The sequence below is a fragment of the Ovis canadensis genome, chromosome 7 (genome assembly GCF_042477335.2).
Source record: "Ovis canadensis isolate MfBH-ARS-UI-01 breed Bighorn chromosome 7, ARS-UI_OviCan_v2, whole genome shotgun sequence".
Taxonomy (NCBI): Eukaryota; Metazoa; Chordata; class Mammalia; order Artiodactyla; family Bovidae; genus Ovis; species Ovis canadensis.
The window spans coordinates 93,419,083-93,439,078 of record NC_091251.1 but is presented as its reverse complement, the minus strand read 5'-3'; positions in this window follow the sequence as shown (position 1 = coordinate 93,439,078).

The window sequence follows — 19,996 nt, the reverse complement described above, 5'->3', positions numbered from 1 at the left end:
TAACTATTAAATTAGCAAAATTATTTTTTAATTTAACCTCATTGAAAATTTTTGATTGAAGTATGGCTGATTTACACTATTACATTAATCTCAGGCAGACAGCACCATGGTTTAGTATTTAGTAAAACTGTTTTTGTAGATTTGACACTAACAAGCCTGAATTTAAATGCCTTGCGGCCCTGTAAATTGGGATGGCACCTAGAAAAGTAGTTAATGTTCAGCAAAATGCTCATAACCCTTGTGATTGATGGCTAAGTCATCAGTGGTACTCCTAGAAACAGATCTTCCGTAAATAATACAAGAGAAGCAAAAGGTTACATGAATGGAAATACTCTCTGATACAAAGTGAAACAAAATAAAGACTCTGGAAACAAGTAAACTGTCAAATAACAGATACACTATGCAGAGAATCAAAGTGCATCCATACTATAATCTCTAAATTTATATATATACTGGAAAGACAGGTCAATACAGCATTTTTTTTTTACATTTCAATATTCTCAATAATAGAGTAGGTGAAATCGGAAGAGAATCTGGCATTCACGATTTTATAAAAGTGACAGAGACAAAAACTGCAGCCATAGAGTACAGAGAAAGACGGGGTTTAACAGCTAAACTTAAAAAAAAAAAAAAAACAGCTTCAGAAAATGAAAAAAGTCCTGGGTACCTTAAAAAGAAGAGCCTCAGCAAGAAAGATTTAGAGACATAAATCTTACACACAGAATTGTTTAATATATGATGGAGGTGAGGCAGTTTGTAAATCAGAGAATGCTAGGAAAGAAGAAATAAGCAGTAACATTGGGGGAAAAAAAACATAGTGGTTTGGGGAATAATCATGCTTGAGAACAATTTGTATAGCTTATAAACTAGAAGAGTGAATAACCAGTAGAGAAAAAAATTGAAAATTCAGGAGAGTCGAAAGGAATATGATGAAATAGCTTTTGGAGGTCACATGGTACAAGTACTAAACTTATATGAAAGGAATCTGGCTTTTTATTAATATTACGTCCCTGAAAAGTACTGAAATTTGTCTATAGAAAATACTTAAATGAAAATTTTAATACCTTCTTAAAATAAGAGACACTGTTTAGAACATGTCACCAAACAGTACTTAGGGATAAAAGCAAGCAATACAATTTAAATAAATGATTGTTACATTAACTTCTAAACATGCTAGTGGTCCTAAGTTAAACCCCAAACAAAATAATTGTGTTAGAGTGATGAATGTTTTGCATGGATCTAAAATTCACATTTTTATTCATTTCTATATTGCTGAAATCAGGATGCATCTAATAATTACTGGCATCATACCACTAGTTTTAAAACCCAAGGTCTCTTCCTTCAAGATACTAGAATAATGATATGTCTTACAATTGAAGGCATCTTAAATTCAAGAAAATGTGGTACCTCTCTGTCCTTACAAACTACTCTCTCGCATTATTATATAACTACAAGAGAAAAGAGGAGAGGGGAAGAGAAACTTGGCATATGCAATTTTAAACTACTTTTCCTTTATAAAAATATAAAACTGCAAACATTCTACCAGGCAGATTTCTGTTTCTATAATTAAATGATCCCCATGGTCCTGATTCAATAAAGTTTATTCATGCTCATAAATATAGAGCCTAAATCACATACATATATGTTCTACAGCTCTCTATGTGATTGATAGCCATTTTACAGCATGGGAAAAGTGATATTTTAGGGGAAAGGACAACAAAATAACACACTCGCACTTAGAAATAATCTACATTAAAACAATTTTTTAATATTTTTTTAATTATGAAAGTATAATAATATATTTACAGGAGACTTGGAAAATATAGAACAAGCTTACACATAGTTCCACTACATATTACAATTATTTTTAGTTAAAAATTAAGGATTTTTAAGATAATCCTTAATAATCCTAAAATTTATTTAAGGATAATTTAGGATAAGTTAAGATATTTAACTGGAGTTTCAATATCAAACTTTCAAAAATTAATATAATGAATATACAGAGAAGTAGAAAGATACAGAAGACCTGAAAAGCTCTGTGAACCAAGTCAACATAATTAACATGTACATAATTTTCACACAATAAATAAATTCTTTTTCACACAATAGGATACAAATTCTATTCTAGTTACCACAGACTGAAAACCAGGAGAAAATGGACACATCCAGGGACAGATCAGTTCAGTTCAGGCACTCAGTCGTGTCCAACTCTTTGCGACCCCATGAATTGCAGCACGCCAGGCCTCCCTGTCCATCACCAACTCCCAGAGTTCACTCAGACTCACGTCCATCGAGTCAGCGATGCCATCAAGCCATCTCATCCTCTGTCATCCCCTTCTCCTCCTGTCCCCAATCCCTCCCAGCATCAGAGTCTTTTCCAATGAGCCAACTCTTCACATGAGGTGGCCAAAGTACTGGAGTTTCAGCTTCAGCATCAGTCCTTCCAATGAACACCCAGGACTGATCTACTTTAGAATGGACTGGTTGGATCTCCTTGCAGTCCAAGGGATTCTCAAGAGTCTTCTCCAACACCACAGTTCAAAAGCATCAATTCTTCAGGGCTCAGCTTTCTCCACAGTCCAACTCTCACACCCATACATGACCATAGGAAAAACCATAGCCTCGACTAGACGGATCTTTGCTGGCAAAGTAATGTCTCTGCTTTTGAATATGCTATCTAGGTTGGTCATAACTTTCCTTCCAAGGAGTAAGCATCTTTTAATTTCATGGCTGCAATCCCCATCTGCAGTGATTTTGGAGCCCCCAAAAATAAAGTCTGACACTGTTTCCACTGTTTCCCCATCTATTTCCCATGAAGTGATAGGACCAGATGCCAGGGACAGATAACAATGTGCAAAATTTTCATGCAAACAAAATTTTCTAATCAACAAAAATCAGAGGCAAGAATATTTTATTAAAGATGTTAAATTTTAATAGTAACGCTAATTAAAGGAACTACCAGTTAGGCATTTAAAATTTTTCACATCTTTGCAATTTTCTGTAAACCTAAAATTATTTTAAAATAAGGACTCTATGATTAAACAAGTATACATATTTGTTAAACTGATAGCAACAATTTTTGCTAGTAATTTCATTGATGTTTTAACTTCAACAAATAGCTTATATGAAAAGATAAAAGCAAAGTTTAAGAAAAATACTTAATGAGTCATTTAATAGTATCAAGCTTCTTAGGCAGTTACCCTAATCACAACAATAAACCAGTCCAAATTGACATACATTACAAACTGTTTTATATTTTCAGTGAACCAAACTTGTCAGCTAATAGATTTATTATACCCTAACGCTTACTCCTTGGAAGGAAAGTTACGACCAACCTAGATAGCATATTAAAAAGCAGAGCCATTACTTTGCCAACAAAGGTCTGTCCAGTCAAGGCCATGGTTTTTCCAGTGGTCATGTATGGATGTGAGAGTTGGAGTGTGAAGAAAGCTGAGTGCCAAAGAATTGATGCTTTTGAACTGTGGTGTTGGAGAAGACTCTTGAGAGTCCCTTGGACTGCAAGGAGATCCAACCAGTCCATTCTAAAGGAGATCAGTCCTGGGTGTTCATTGGAAGGACTGATGCTGAAGCTGAAACTCCAATCCTTTGGCCACCTCATGCAAAGTGTTGACTCACTGGAAGACACTCTGATGCTGGGAGGGATTGGGGGCAGGAGGAGAAGGGGATGGCATGAGCTTGGGTAAACTCCGGGAGCTGGTGATTAGACAGGGAGGCCTGGCATGCAGCAATTCATGGGGTTGCAAAGAGCAGGACACAACTGAACTGAAGTGAACTGATATTCTATTGGACATGCAAAAGATCACCAAATCAATGAAATTAGCATCTTAAAATGTTTCTTCTGCATAATCAACTTATGTGGGGCCAGTGATTTACTCACAAAACATTTTAAAGTGATTCTGAATATAAATAGGGGCTCTGAATCAAAGCCAAAATAGGAACCTTGCCAGAAAACTTCTTCAGACTTTCTAGTTGTACTAACTTTGTAACTTGCCAAGCACTTTCACACAGCATTGTTCTTAGGATAACATAAGCTATGCTATCAAACTAACAGTAAATCCAGATCTTACCATTTTAAAATATTATTATTTACACTGCTTGTGGTTAAACTATGGCAAAGTTCATCACTCTGATATATATATATATATATAAAGCACATGTTTTTCACTGGTGGTCAGAGGCTATGATGGCTATAAAATTTCAAGACCACTGACCAGGACAGATGTTACAACATCATCATACAAGAAATTGCAACTAATTCTGCCTGAGAAAAGGGGAATATGCAGCAGAATTCAAAACCTGTAGTATTTTATCACTCTTCAATAAAATGTAAAGACAATCAACATTTTCTGTTTAGTATAAGCAATGCATTATGTTAGAAGACATAAAACAGTTCCTGTCCTCAAGAAAATTACAGTATACAGGGGAAAGAAATATAAAGACCTATAACGTGGCACAATATAATAAGCATTAGAGGAATTTTATAAAAAACATACCATTAACTGAGAACTCTGTTAGACCATAATTGGATTTGCATCATTGCAAGTGAAAAATATTTTCTCTGGGCTAACAGAGATGTTTCTGGACTAAGAAGGCTTTATCAGCACCTGACTTCAGTTCTCTGTAAAAATTTTTAAACACAGATACATTTTCATATTAATAAATACACTATAGTTTATTCCAAAATTGGGAGAGGAGTACGACAAGGCTATATATTGTCACCCTGCATATTTAAATTGTATGCAGAGTACATCATGTGAAATGTTGGACTGTGTGAAGCACAAGTTAGGTTCAAGATTGCCAGGAGAAATGTCAATAACCTCATATATGCAGATGATATGACTCTAATGGCAGAAACTGAATAGGAACTAAACAGCATATTGATGAAGGTGAAAGAGGAGAGTGAAAAATCTGGCTCAACAACCAACACAATACTGTAAAGCAATTATCCTCCAATTAAAAACAAATAGATTAAAAAAAAAACAACATTCAAAAACTAACATGTGGCATCCAATCCCATCACTTCATGGCAAATAGATGAGGGGAAAAAATGCAAACAGTGACAGACTTTATTTTCTTGGGCTCCAAAATCAATGCGGACGGTGAATGCAGCCGTAAAATTAAAAGACGCTTGCTCCTCAGAAGAGAAGCTATGACCAACCTAAAGAGTATATTAAAAAGCAGAGACATCACTTTGCCAACAAAGGTCCATATAGTCAGAACTATGGTTTTTCCAGTAGTCACGTACAGGTGTGAGAGTTGGACCATAAAGAAGGCTGAGGGCTGAAGAACTGATGCTTTTGAACTGTGGTGTTGGAGAAGACTCTTGAGAGTCCATTGGACTGCAAGGATATCAAACCAGTCAATCCTAAGGGAAAACAATGCTGAATGTTCACTGGAAGGACTGATGCAAAAGCTGAAACTCCAATACACTGGCCACCTGATGTGAAGAGCCAACTCATTGGAAAAGACCCTGATGCTGGAAAAGACTGAGGGCAGGAGGAGATGAAAATGACAGAGGATGAGATGGTGGGATGGCATCATCAACTCAACGGACACGGGTTTGAGCAAACTCTGAGAGATAGTGAAGGATTGGGAAGCCTGGTGTGCAGCAGTCCATGGGGTCTCAGAAAGTCGGACACAACTGAGCAACTGAACAATAACTAAGGAATGTTGTTTCTGACCCTTCCAACCATTCAGTTTTCATAGAAATTCTTAAAGCAGTAAAACCAAAATTGGCAAATAAGAGCATCAGCCCTTAAAGGCAAAACAATTTTTAGGAACTGTTATGGCTAACACCAAAAAATTCTAATTCCTCATTCCCATTTCAGGATGCAATGTGTAGAAGAAAAATCAAAGTTATGCTCAATGGATTTTCCGAATTAAACTTTTTTAAAAATTAAAATACACATATAAATATATAAATCTTAAGTGTACACCTTTAACATATAGTGAAATCATCTATGTAAACAATACTCAAACAAGAAAGAACATTACCAACACCTCAAAAGCCACCTTCAAGGCTTCCAAAGCCAGCAACCATTATAACCCTAAACACCACACACTGGTTCTGCCAGTTTTCAAACTGAACATTTTATAGCACAAGAAAATATGAGGTTGGAAAGTAACTTACTTAAATGAGGCCATGGAGTATGCTGTTCTCTTTCCTTCAGCATTGTGAATCTCGTCTATGTTGAAACAGGAAGCATTAGGAGTGTTACATGAACACACCACAATACGCTTCTCCATTTACTACCAAAGAACATTTCTATTTTTTCTACTTTGGCATGAGTACAAATAATGCTGCTATGAATACAGTTGGACACATTCTCTGGGGCACAAATGCGTGCATTTCTGTTGGGTCTGTACACATCTGGGCATGGAAGTGCTGGATCCAAAGGCGGTACCAATTTATACTCCCACTAGTAGTGGGCTTCCCAGGGGTTGCAGCAGGAAAAGAATCTGCCTACCAATGCAAAAGACACAGGTTTGATCCCTGGGACAGGAAGATCCCGTGGAGGAGGAAATGGCAACCCACTCCAGTGTTTTTGCCTGGAAAATTCCGTGGACAGAGGATCCTAGTGGGCTACAGTTTGGGGGGTTGCAAAGAGTTGGACACAACTGAGCACAGCACAGCCACCACAGTGTGGATGAGTTCCAGCACTCTCCACTCAGGATTAGCGGTCTTTTTCTTCTGTCATCCTGGTGAGAATATAATAGTGCATCATTATGGTTTTAATTTGCATTTTTCTTTTAAGAAATGATTTTGCATCTTTCTTAAGCTGTCTATTCAAAATTTAAGTCTTGGCCAAGAGGAAGGTAAAAATTGGAAAGGAGGGTCTGGCTTTTATTGATTCATAGTTCTTTATCCATTTTGGGTATGAATCCTCTGTTTGAGATATATATCCTTTGACTATATGTCTTGCCTTTTCACTCTTGACAATGTTTTGTGATGAAAAGAAATTCTTAACTTCAGACTAATTGGATGTATCCATTTTTCCATTTATGGTTAATCTCGATGGAATTCAAATGCAAAAACAGACACATTTTGGCTACCTTCAACTAATACACTGGCTTCTTTATTTTTTAAAAAGTGAATTACTTTGGGCTTCCCTGAAGGCTCAGTAGCAAAGAATCCGCCTGCCAACACAGGAGACACGGGTTTGATCCCTAATCTGGGAAGATCCCACATTCCACGGAGCAACTGAGCCCATGCACCACAACTACTGGGCCTGTGCTATGGAGCCTGGGAATCAACTCCTGAGCCCACAGGCTACAACTACAGAAGCCCGTGCACCCTACAGCCCATGCTCTGCACTCAGAGAGGCCCTCACGCTGCAACTAGACAGCAGCTCCCACTCGCCGCCACTAGAGAGAAGCCGGTGCGGCAACAAAGAGCCAGGACAGCCAAAAAGCAGCATTTTTTAGAAAGTGAATCACTTCAAGTAAGTTCCTAAACAGATTTTCATTTGCAAGAAACTTAGGATAGCTGATTACACCAATAAAAAAAAAATGTAAGGGTCATTTTAATATAAAATGATTAGAAACTGGATCCCAGGTTTCTGGTGGGGCACAGCCCAGATTACTAACCTCCACTTCAGTCAAATTTTAAATTTCTAGTCTGTCCAAATTTTAAATTGCTAGTCTCATTCAAATAATTCTGAACAATGGTTCTGAAAAACAAGTTTTACTTGAATGCCTCAAAGAAATTTGGGAATCTAAGTAAATGTGACAAAAAGGATGCCCAAAATACATTATATCCCTGACCTAAATGTCTCTTAAATAAAAAGGACGGTGCTGATAATTTAGTATAGCAACTTTTTTTGTTTATACATTTGCTTAGAAAATCTCTAGCAACATAGAAGAAATTACTATGCCATTTCACATCCTGAAATGAAAACCAAGAATAACTGAGGAAAATAAAGGTGTTTGATAATTTAAAGATAAAATATCTGTATAACTAATCACATCATGATAATAGTTACATATTCTCTAAACAAGAACTTTCTTGACATGCAAAACAACAAAGTACTTCAGAGACTTGAGAATCTGCTCAAGAATATGCACGTTTACATAAACTACAGACACAAGCACAGCTTCCTTTGCTGTCTTTATACTGATCCACCAAGCCACTAATCAAGTTTTTTTAATAATAAGTACATCAAAATGACATAAATATGGAAAAATAATCAGTCCTGGAACCCATGATATAAGCATCCCATTTATGCATCAATCACTTGAAGAATACACATTTTCTTCTCACTTTTTAGTTTAGGTTGATATTAATAACAATTCATACAGGTCCTCTTATTTGAAGAATTCAAAGAGCTTGCCAGTATCTTAACTTTCACAAGAAGCCTTTCAACAAAAAGTATGCCGTATCACATCATCAAAAATTGATATAAGCCTGGTAGAACATTTGGTTATCTACTCACCTATGGTTAAACTGAAAACTAAAAGCACGCTTCATCCTGTCCTGGCTAGACATGAACATCAGGATCTAACTTATCAGGAAAGCTCCCTATGACAACCTCTACTAATTCCACAATGGCCAATAAAAAGGAAAAAAAGGAAAAGATGGGAGAGCAACTACTCTAGGAGAAAAAAAAAGATTGTAATGAATCCAGAGTTGCCCAGAAGCATCCACAGTATTTCTAAAAGACAGTAGACTAGATATTGCAAGTTATTTATTCAACTTATAAACAACACTTGGTGCACATCGAAAGACACGTTCACAAATCCCTTGTCTTAATTTCACGGCTCCAGTTTGAAAGGCACTAAACAGATGTTACAGAGTTTATATACTTTGCTTAGAGAAGAGCTCCTGTAACATTCACTGAGAGGCACTCCACTACTCTTTTCCAAACACAATTCTAACAGATTTCCTCGTGATCATTTCATAAAAGCAGAAAACCAGACAGGGGATGGGAAGTGGGACTGCCGCCAGAATCAGGCACACCAACAGCAGAAAAGTAAAGCCTGAAAGAGACAGAAGTAGTACAACACGGCTCAACAGTCCTCCAAAGCTTCTCAGTAATTCCAAATCCATCTTGTAATTAGAGTCCATGACAATGAACTCCACTATCAAGAAATGATTATATTCAGGGTACTTAAAACAATTTTTCTCAGAAGTCCTTAACATAGGAAATTTAAAGCTTAAAGAGGACACTTAACCTAAGAAGATACAAAGATGGCAGATACATGAAAGACGTTCAAAATTATTCACTGATAGGGAAATGCAAATTAAAGCCATGACGACTGCAAACTTGTTAGAATAGCTAAAATGAAAATGCTGGCAATTAGTGCTAGGGAGGATGTGAGGCAAGGAGAACTCTCAAACACTGCTGCTGGGGATGCAAAATGATACAACTGCTCTTGAAAACAGCTTGAAAGCGTCTCTTAAATTTAAACATACACTATGATCAAGAAATCACACATCTAAGTATCTACCCAAGAGAAATGAAAACTTACATTAACAGAAAATCCTGAACAAAAATGTTTATAGCAGCTCTCTACTAATAATTATCCAAACTGGAAGCAACCTAAGTGTCCGGCAATGGGTGAATGTATACACAAACTGGCACATCCACACGATAGGAGACTCGGCAGTAAGAAGGAACCACTGATACGTGCAACAATTCAAATGAAGCTCAAAGCCATGCTAAGTGAAGGGAAGCCAGTCTGAGAAAGCTAAATACTGTATGACTCTATTTACATGACATTCTAATTTATTAAGTAAGATGACATTCTCAAAAAGACAAAACTCTAGGATAAGAGTACAGACCAGTGGCTGCCAGAGGACATGGAGGGGTAGGGAGAGGAGAGGTGACTATACACAAAGGGATGGTGTGAGTGTTTGAGGGTCACAAAACTGTTCTCAATCCTGACTGGGGTGGAAGTTACAGGAAATCCAAAAGTGTTTAAAGATTTGTAGAACTGGACACATGTGTTCAAAACTTTGTGATAATTTTAAGAGGGTCCTCCTTTAGCTCACATATATATAAATAAAATGCTAGGAAAATGTAGCAGATTTTAAGAAAGGATGACTTTGCAACATTCTCATGTTGACACATGACTGATTCTGAAAGCCTTCAACGACAGAAAAACACATACCATAAACGGTAATCATAAGAAAGCTGGAGCCAACTTTATTACTGTTAGACAAAGTGGACTTTAAGACAAGATATTACTAAAGAAAAAGAAAGTTTAAAATGACAAAAGGGTTGATTAATTAGGGAGATATAATAATTACAAATGTATATGCAATCTAACAACAGAGCCCCAAAACAAATGAAACAAAACTGGACAGAACCAAAAGGAGAAAGAGACCATTCAAAAATAATAAGACATTTCAACACCCCCCTCTAAGTCATAGAACAACTAGACAAAAATCATAAAGGATATAAACATTTGAACAGCACTGTTTACCATAGTGACCTAACTGGCATCTACAAAATACTCTAGAATACACATCGTTTTCAAGATGCAAGATAGATCATTTGCAATGTCATAAAACATGTCTCAATAAATTTAAAAGGACTGAAATAAAATAAAATACATTTGGGACTCCAAAGAATTAAATCAAAACAAAAGTAATCTAGGAAATCTCCAAATAATTGGAAATCAAACAATAATTTGTAAACAACCTGTGGGTCAAAGAAAATAAATTTTTCTCAAGCAATTAATACTTTGAAGTGAATGAAAACAAAAAAAAGTGAAACTGTAGAGAATGTATCTAAAGACACCATTTTATAGGTTTTAAACTTAGGCCTACATTAGAAAATAAAATTTTCAATTCTCTTCCACTTTAGATAAAGAGTAAACTAAACCCCACAGAATGAAAATGAAGGAAATTACAGTTTAGAGCAAAAATCACTGAAACTGAAAACAGAAAAAACAGAGGGAAAAACAATGAAACTGGAGTCGATTCTTTTAAAAGGTCAATAAAACTGACAAACTTTTACTTAGACTGACCAAAAAAAAATGAAAAAGACACCAATTAACAAAATCAGGATTGAGAGAGGAGGCATCACTATTGACCCTATAGAAAAAGATTATAAAGGTACTGAACTGAACTGATTATAAGAAAGAATTTGCCGGCAATGCAGGAGAACCCAGTTGGATTCCTGGGGCAGGAAGTTCCCCTGGAGAAGGGTTAGGCCACCCACTCCAGTATTCTTGGGCTTCCCTCGTGGCCTAGACAGTAAAGAATTGGCCCGCAATGCAGGAGACCTGGGTTCAATCCCTTGCTTGGCAAGATACCCTGGAAGAGGGCATGGCAACCCACTCCAGTGTTCTTGCTTGGAGAATCCCCCATTGACAGAGGAGCCTGGAGGGCTACAGTTCATGGGGTTGCAAAGAGTCAGACACGATTGAGCTACTAAGCACAGTGTAGTATACGACCAAATCAGATAATTTAAGTGAAATGGACAAAATCTTAGAAAGATATAAAGTAGTAAAACCAACTCAAGAAGAAACAGAAGATCTGAACAGACCTGTAACAAGAAATTCAACTAGCAATTACAAATCTTCCCACAAAAAGAATCCCAGGCCCAGATGGCTTCACTGCTGAATTCCATCACATATTTAAAGAACAAAGTCAACTCTTAACAAACTCTTCCAGAAAACAGAAAAAAAAGAGAATGCTTCCCAACTCATTCTTTTGTTTTTGTTCCCAACTCCTTCTATAAATTCAATATTATCCTGATACCAAAGCCAAAGATATCACAAAAATAGAAAACAGATCAATATCCCTCTTGAATATATATATATGTATATATATATACACACACACACAAATTCAATTAGTAAACAAAATCCAGCAACCTAAAAAAGATTAGATACTATCATCAAATGAGATTCATCCCAGGAATGCAAGCTTGATTTAATATCTGAAAATCAATTAATGTAACAATATTTAAAACATGAATTTAATATACCAATAAAGGACAAAAAGCCACATGATCACATCAATACACACAACACTCACTCATGATTTAAAAAAATAAAACCTCAGTAAACTAGGAACAGAAGGGAGCACTCTCAACCTGTAAAGGATATTTGTACAAAACCTACAGCTAACATCATACTTGATGTTAAAAAACTGAAAGTGTTTCCACAACATCAGGAACAAGATAAGCATGTCCACTCTCACCATTTCTATTCAAAAATCCTGCTTAATTAAAGTGAAGTCGCTCAGTTGTGTCTGACTCTTTGCAACCCCATGGACTGTAGCCTGCCAGGCTCCTCTGTCCACAGGATTCTCCAGGCAAGAATATTGGAATGGGTTGCCATTTCCTTCTCCAGGGGATCTTCCCAACCCAGTGATCAAACCCGTGTTTCCCACGTTGCAGGCAGACTCTTTACCATCTAAGGCACCAGGGAATCCCTATATGCAAAGTACATCATGAAAAATGCCAGACTGGATGAATTACAAGCTGGAATGAAGGGAGAAATATCAACAACCTCAGATATGCAGATGATGCCACTCTAATGAAGGAAAGCAAAGAGGAACTAAAGTGCCTGTTTATGAGGGTGAAAGAGAGTGAAAAGCTGGCTTAAAGCTCAACATTCAAAAAAGTAAGATCATGGCATCCAATTCCATCATGTCGTGGCAAAAAGACAGGGAAAAAATGGAAACTTTTCTTGGGCTCCAAAATCAGTGGGGCCAGTGACTGCAGCCATGAAATTAAAAGACATTTGCTCCTTGGAAGAAAAGCTATGACAAACCTAGACAGCGTAATAAAAAGCAAAGATATCACTTTGCCAACAAAGGTCCGTATAGTCAAAGATGTGGTTTTTTCAGTAGTTATATACGGATGTGAGAGTTGGATTATAGAGAAGGCTGAGTACTAAAGAAATGATGCTTTTGAACTGTGGTGCTGGAGATCACTCTCTTGGACAGCAAGGAGATCAAAACAGCCAATCCCAAAGGAAATCAACCCTTAATATTCACTGGAAAGACTGATGCTGAAGCTGAAGCTCCAATATTCTGGCCACCTGATGTGAAGAGCCAACTCACTGGAAAAGACCCTGATGCTGGGAAAGACTGAAAGCAGGAGGAAAAAAGGGCAACAGAGGATGAGATGGTTGGATGGCATCACTGACCCAATGGGCATGAATTTCAGCAAATTCCAGGAAATGGTGGAGGACAGGGAAGCCTGGTATCCTGCAGTCCATGGAGTCACAAAGAGCTGGACACGACTTAGGGACTGAACGACAACAACTGGAGATTCTAGCTAGAACAGTAAGGCAAAAAAGCTAACAAACAAAAAAGTAAAGGTACCCAAACTAGGAAGGCTTAAAACTGATCGCTTTCAAAGCTGTAATTTTCTAGATTTTCAACACCCCCACCCCCGACACACATAGTACCCAAATTGACAACTCATGCCTAAAAACAAGAGCCAGTGTGCTTTATAGTGTGGTAAATATTAAACCATGGACTTCCCTTAGCTTAGCTTGTCAACATTATCAGTAATCAAGAGTATGAAAGTTTTTCAGCGGAATTAACACACACAAGCGAGGAACTGAATATATTAAAGACTACAATATTAAAAAAAAATTGTTGAACTGAAATATATTCATCTTAAAATAGCTGATGCTTTTTAAAGATGTATTAACATTTTTGAATTGTTAATACATTTTAATTTTATCTTAACCCTTTGGAATTAAATTATATAGGCTTTATAATATCAGCTTATCTCCTGACAATAACGTGCATAAATTTTTTTCCACTGTTTTAGAAAGAAAGCAATAATGTAAGTTTCCCATATGAACTCGAGCTATATTCTGATGAGGGTTCTTTTCACAGTGACACTTTAATGAAATACTCCCTTTTTACATCTGTTAAGACTCTGTCCCTGGACAGATAAAAATAAAGGTCTCCTCAGTCACTCTGATCAATCAGTTTAATTTCACAAGTCCATAGTCATATAAAATATATAATTTTCTATTGTTCAAACACAGGACTAGAACAATACCCAGTACCCAGACAAGTAGTTGTTCAGTAATTATTTCTGCTGGAAGAGTTCACGGGGCAGGCATCATAGACGTGCTCTTTTAACGAGAATTAAGTTGCAAACTGGAGAAGGGCACAGAAGTGAAAAGAATCCCAGTCCCAGTCATCTGGGACAACAAATAGGGAGAAGATGTATGAAAACGCCTACTTCAATCAGACAGAAAATGAAGAAACGTATCTCAAGCTTTACAAGTACAATTAAAGCCACGGTCAGATCCATCTTGGTGAAGCTTAGTAATGAAAGGCAAGGGAAAAGCACATTTCAGGATTTATCCTATAATTGTTGACCTGAAGGGCAAAGGCACCATAGCTTCCTCAAATCCCCTCTTAGAAGAAAGACCAAATGCAGGAGCCAGGCTCTGTCACACAGTCCGCAAGGCTGAACCAGAGAAGAGAAATCATTTATACCAGAGTTGATATCAACATGATCTATATCCCAGAATAAAACTTCTATCTGCCTCAACGATGCTCACGCCAATAAACAGCTTTGTCTGTCAAGTTGTTTCAAAGTCAAAGGTTTATCCTAAGTAAAAGGAATCCTCAATTACACATTAAAAATGAGGCCTTCAACCCCACTTCTCACTTCTTCTTGATAAAACATCAGGTTGAACCTTTATACTGTTGGGGAAAAAAAATGGTTATTCTGAAATTTAAAACTTCTGAACTAATAAAACCAACACCATGTTCCTATACTCTGGTGTGCCTGACCTCCCCTGAAACTTCCAGCAATCCACATTTGTTCCTACTGCCAAGTCTTTTTTGTCGCTGTGCCATCAGGCTGCTAGCCCGAAAAATTAAACTAATATACCATTTCTTTTCACTTTCAGCCCTGGTGGTAGCCAGTAATTCCCAAAGTATCCAAACAAAGGCCCGTTGTCAAGGACAAGGTCCATGTGGACCTGGCTGCAATGCCTGTGGGCATTAAACAGATTTAAATACAGCCCGAACTGCCAGGTGGCAGAGGAGAAGGCGGTGACGGACTCAGATGAGCAGAAAACAGAAATGCATTTTTCTCAGGCCATCAATTGGTCAGTTCAGAAATATCTAATGAGAATGTTCTCCATGTTAGGCCCTGCTCAAGGTTATAGGCACATCACAGGGAATAAGAGCAAACTTCAGGACCTAAGGAGTTCACACTCTGCTGGGGAAGAGCACTAGAGGTCATCCAAACACAAAAAGCAAAAATCCCAGCTTTAGTTAGGGAGGATCTTTTTTCTTTAAAGTAGTCAACTCCCTTCCATCCCAGGATAATATCAGTAAGAAAAACTGCATCAGCAAACTGTTATAAATAGAATAGACAATAAGGTCCTACTGTATAACACAGAGAAATATACTCAATCAGTTCAGTTCAGTTCAGTCGCTCAGTCGTGTCCGACTCTTTGTGAACCCATGAATATACTCAATACCCTGTGATAAATCATAATGGAAAAAATATGAAAAAGACTATATGTGTGTGTGTCTATATGTAACAGAATCACGTTGTTGTATGGTAGAAATGAGCACACACTGTAAATCCTTACTACAGTAAAATAATTTTTAATTTTTGATTTTGCCCCCTCTACCCTTGACACCAACTACTGTACTCTCAACACAGCAACCAAGTGGGCTTTGCAAAACACAATACACCCTTGCCTAAAGCCATTCAACAGCTTCTCATTACCCTGGGTGTGAAACTAAAAATCCTTGACATGGTCTAAAAGCCCTTGTGTGATAATCCAGCAGATCTTTCCAACTTTGAAGCCACTGTGTTCCCAATTACATGCTCCAGCCACATTAATCTTTAAGCTTGTCAAACACACTCAGCTTTCCTGTCTAGGGTTGGGGTTTGTCTGAAATATTTTCCTGCCTCCCAAGTTCTACTCTGGATAATTCCCACTCATCTGTGCTGGAAGCATTTTCTCCCATGCCTCTTCCGCCTCCTCTCCCACTTCACCCCATACACATGCTGAGCTAAATGAGGATGTCAGGTACATTTTCACTGTTTCCAAGTAATTTGCGTTCATGTACAATTTGCTAGAAATGTAGCCCACAAACCCCATCTCTTGCTTCGTGCGTGTGTTTGTCTGTGTTTAAATAAAACATCAGGTTTTCTTTATACTACTGGAAATACATGGGTATGTTACTTCTAGAGCATCTACTGGTTTACACGAATGTATTTACTTGTGTGACCATACTATTTGTTCATGTCTCTTCCACTAAGCCCTAAGTTCCATGAAGACAAGTGTGGTGTCAGTTTGTGGAAATACAAGGTCCCCAGAGCCTCGCAGGATGATGACTGACACAAAGAAGGTACTCAGGGAGAAAAGCAAATGACTTATGATCACCACCAACGGGAACAACTGAAATTTAACCTTCAGAGAACTGCTCCCAGAGACAGCTCAGCTTCCCAGAGCCACGTTTCATTTTGCTTGAGTTTCTGTTGTAACGAAGACTTTACTAGGAAAACAAAATCCCGACTGGATAAGAGACTGCTAAGAATCTTGTAGTGGACACTTTTTTCCCCAGTTGGTTAGAAATGTATCCAACATGTGGATTTGGTTCCTTTTCCTTTTTAAATGTGGATACCCTGTCTATTTGAAAGAATGATACTAAGGATCAAAAGGAGTGTTTATTACTTAAGCACACAGGGAATTATTTAAAAATATATAACTATTATGGCTACTAATTTAAATGAACAAAATTGCTAGTATGAGGAACAGGCGTCTTGACTCCTATTAAAATACTGACTTCGAAAAGGTTTCCTGTGATGAATTATTAGGTAGATACTCATACCTTATATTGCTTATTTGAAAGAAACACTACTGTTTTGGTTTCAGCTATGTTATAATGAAAAATGACTACAGCAAGTAAGCGCTTTGCTTTTGCCCAAATAGGTGCACAACAAAGAAAAAATTATAAATGCCTCCACAAATGTGTTCAACATTGTCACTGTATGACATTTCTACCCTAGCTAGCATGACAGTAATCTTTGAAATGACCAAACATTACTTGTGCAATGCAAAAATATATTCACCGTAGCTCTCTATTAGAAATATGTAAATTACTATCAATACAATAACATGGACTACACACACACACACACACAGAGTATATGCAATATACTCTGCCCTTTTCTAAATAAAAAGCAAGCACATTTCCTCTTTTTAAAAGACACTTGCTTTGATGTAAATAATAACATCACTAACACAGGTGGATCACAAAATAATATATAATTTTATGTTGCTAAATGTACCGAAAGGTTCAATGTTGAATACTAATTCATTAAAAAGGGGTTTATCAGCCTCAAAGAATATTTAAATTACCATGCTGTGAGCAATGTCCAGTTGGGATCTTTAAGCTGCTTGAGGGAGTCCTAAACAAACTGCATTTTATCATACGAAGGTGTCAGTAGAGAAGATAACCATTAAGACTATATGAAAAGAGATGTCCACAAGCAAAAATCTTAACTGTATTTAAAAAATGTTGATTTTTGCCTGTTTAAATTATAATGAAAAAAAAAATTCCTCTTAATGGTTATTTTTTAATAAAGTCTAAACAACTCAAGTATTTAAAACTATAACCTTACCATTTTGATTTTTTGGACAAAAAATTTAGGCAATAATTCAAATATATTCATGTAATATATCTGCTTCTCTGATAATTAAAAAAGCTAGCAACAAATGCCTCCCTAACCCCAGCCCTACCCTATTAACTTTTCTGCTGAACACATTTCATGTAAACTTTTAGACCTGGGGGTGATGAATGAGACATGAAAAAATGACTCCATATTCTACATAACCAATAATTCACTTGCATGTCATAAGTGGTACATAACATCATTTGATATACTGTCTTTCAGCCCCAGAGAAAAGCTGCCAGTAGTCATATCTTTCTCATCTGTAGGGTTGCTGACGTTTACCCTGTCCCCTGAGGGAAATGTCTGACTCAACTAAATAAAACTGAAGGATACACTATATAATGAACAGTCTTATTACCTTAAAATTAACCTTTTAGATTTTCTTTCTGTCTTCTTGAGCTTGCAGAGTCAAACTAGAAAACCTCTAACAAAATTAATGTACAGAAGACAGATTCTGTTCTATGCTACATATTCTCATCTTGCCATGAATTTACCGGAAGTCATGTGTATTGGCTGAAGAGACCAGTGTGGCAGAAGAGTGGGATCCCAAGTTAGAAGGGCACTGGCTCGATCTAGCCTAACTGTGCACTGCCTTTCAGAGTCTAAAACAGCTGTGTGATTCACAAGAAATGGCCAAGCAGATCCAAAAGCCCCAAATGTACCAGAGGTCATCTTTCTAAAGGCCACATCTATTTTTAAACTAATATAAGTTGAGTTCTAAATCTGACCTGCATTTAAATCATCATCTGGTAAGGAATGTCCAGCTGGACTCTAACACACTTTAAGTTGCTTGAGGGAGGTCCAAACAAAGTTCATTTTATACGCAACAGACAAAGCCTTCTCTTAGCAACTGGCAGCCTCCACAAAGGAAGAGCAGCAGCTGTGAAGCAAGGGCCATCCTGCAGCTGAGGGTCCCTGGAATGTACTCCTTCACATAACCAATAAAAGCAGGCCATTCTTCACGTTGAGATAATTGGGAGAAACCAATTTCTGAATGCTCAGCGCAACAGAATGAAGGAATAGAGCATATTTTCAAAGGTGTGCAGAGTACCTGAACATCGTCCCAAAGAAGCGGCCAACAAAAGCCTGTTTTTAAGGTTTCTCACAGCATTATTTTTCTTCAGAACGTTCACAAGGCAATCCCTTCCAAAATGGCCTCACTGACAATGAAGAAAGAGTTTTCTTTCAGATTTGCGGCTCAGAGACCAAAAGATAAAAAGAAAACCATGAATATCCTATCAAAGTATCAGTTAAATAATTATGGCACCAATTGATGATAATTTTGGAAATTGGCACCATTCTCAAAGCAAGCTTCAAAACAGAACTTTTATAATTTTTAAAAATTGTATTTCAAGAGTATTATAGTGAAAAAGGGTAGCGCTAGTATATGTATATGTATCACTTAGGAAATGATGTCTTATCAATTTTAGTATTCACATTAGGAAAATCACCACCAGGGCAGAGGTGAAAAATCAAAACATAAATCTCTGGGAAAAAAAATCTATAAATATGAAAGTACTAAGTTATATACCTATTCCTTTAAACCAAAATCACAGGAATTCAGTAAAATAAAAGACTGCTAATCATAGATAGAAGTAAAATACCAAACATACCCATTGCACATCTACATACACACACACACACACACACACGTAACAACCAAATACCTATCTCATTAGCCTACCATTCTGGCCAGTCCACCATGCTTAAAGATAGACTAACACTGTGATTCACAGAACAAAGCAGATTCAAGTATTTCATTTTCTAGACCCAGAGATGATCAATCTGATTTTAAGGTTCAAAAGTACAGAACCTGAAAAGTAAATGCGCAGAATCTGCACCAGAAGCCTTGACTCCATCAAGTCACCTTCGTTTTCATTCATTCAGTCAAATAATACTTGACCTAGCAATGCAGCTGAGGCTGCTTGTTGCTACTCAGTGTCCACTCTCCTCGTTCCTAACAGAACCCCTAATTAACCTGATGAAAGCAAGACAACTAATTAAAGAACTATCTTTCATTGCCTCCTTACAGCTAGATGAGTCCACTTTCACAGTTTAGGCCAATGAGACATAAGCATACAGGTTCTGAGAAAATTAAGCAAAAAAAAAAAAAGGCGGGGGGGAGCCAACTGTTTAGAACCAGACACAGAACAATGGACTTTCCCAATTTTCCAAATCAGGAAAGGAGTACGTCAAGGCTGTATATTGTCACCCTGCTTATTTAACTTATATGCAGAGTACATCATGAGAAATGCCGGGCTGGATGAAGCACAAGCTGGAATCAAGACTGCCAGGAGAAATATCAATAACCTCAGATATGCAGATGACACCACCCTAATGGCAGA